Source organism: Echinops telfairi, unplaced genomic scaffold, assembly GCF_000313985.2.
Source record: "Echinops telfairi isolate 266 unplaced genomic scaffold, ASM31398v2 ScPeMD7_7424;HRSCAF=8462, whole genome shotgun sequence".
Taxonomy (NCBI): domain Eukaryota; kingdom Metazoa; phylum Chordata; class Mammalia; order Afrosoricida; family Tenrecidae; genus Echinops; species Echinops telfairi.
This window is the reverse complement of record NW_022111324.1, coordinates 48,482,668-48,483,800: the sequence shown is the minus strand read 5'-3', so window position 1 is coordinate 48,483,800 and position 1,133 is coordinate 48,482,668.

The following is a 1,133-nucleotide window of genomic DNA, read 5'->3' as shown; positions in this document are numbered from 1 at the left end:
GGGCTTATCCAGGCCATAGCACCAGACTGCTTACAGCCACAAGTAGACCGACTTTAAGCAGGAGAAACCGTGGAGAAACCAGAGGCAGGGAGGATGGAGGAGGCACTGGGGGAAGGGGATTCTGAAGAAATGGTCCTGCGTGCTGTAAATGAGTAGAGGGGAAAGGTGGGGGGTATAACGGGGACTTCTTGAAGCTAGGGACCTACCTTAACCCAATATCTTGAAAAACTCTGCCTAAGTAAGCTCCGGGTCCCCCTCCTTTCCAGAGCATCCACCTTACTGGGTACACGCACAGCGGGCCGTGGAGGGAGAAGGGGAAGGCGAGGCAGCCGCTGGGAAACCTGCCAAACTGCTCACCGGGCCAAGCCAGGGGGTGGGAGAGCCTTTGGGGGAGGGGGGCAGTCCACACAGGGAATAAATTGCCCCAAGAAAGGAGGTGCTGTCTGTGACTGATCCTGCAGGAGAGGAGCGGTTGCAGGGGGAGCCATGGACTTGAACATGCGCACTGAGGCGCCTCAGAGGGACATCCTACCCACCCGCCTGATTGACAGAGGTGAGAGCGGAGAGCCAGGCAGGCACCAAGGCAAAATGGAGAAAAACGTTTAGATGGGTGTTTAGAGTGTCTTCCCCTTTACACTGCTGTGTGTTGAGACTCCGGATCTCAGTACCCGTGCCCTGGAGCACCAGAGGAGGGAGAAAGCATGCAGGTGGCCACCGCTACTCTCCCTCACCGCCTGATGGCAGTTCTGGGACCTTGGAAATTCACCCCCAAAGAAGGGGAGGGGGGAAACTGAGCCTGCTGTGCCCTCGACCGGCCACCAGGTGACACTGGCGAGTCTGTCTCAGAGGTGGAGCCCAATTTGCAAATACTGGAAGAGGCTTCTGGGTGATTTCCCGGGGCTCCGCCCCTTCCTCCCTATTTCTCAGGGAGCTCCGCCCTGCGGGTGGAATCGATTGGGCGGCTGTCCACACTGGTCACAGATGGCCGGGCGGGGCTGGCAAATTGTACCCTCAGTGTGAACACTGCTCCCTTGGGGCCCCAGGCCTCTTGTTGCAAGTGGACAAGTCAGGGCTGCAGGACAGGACTGCACCCACAGAATCTATCTTGGGGCTTGGACTCCCCCTTCTTGGCC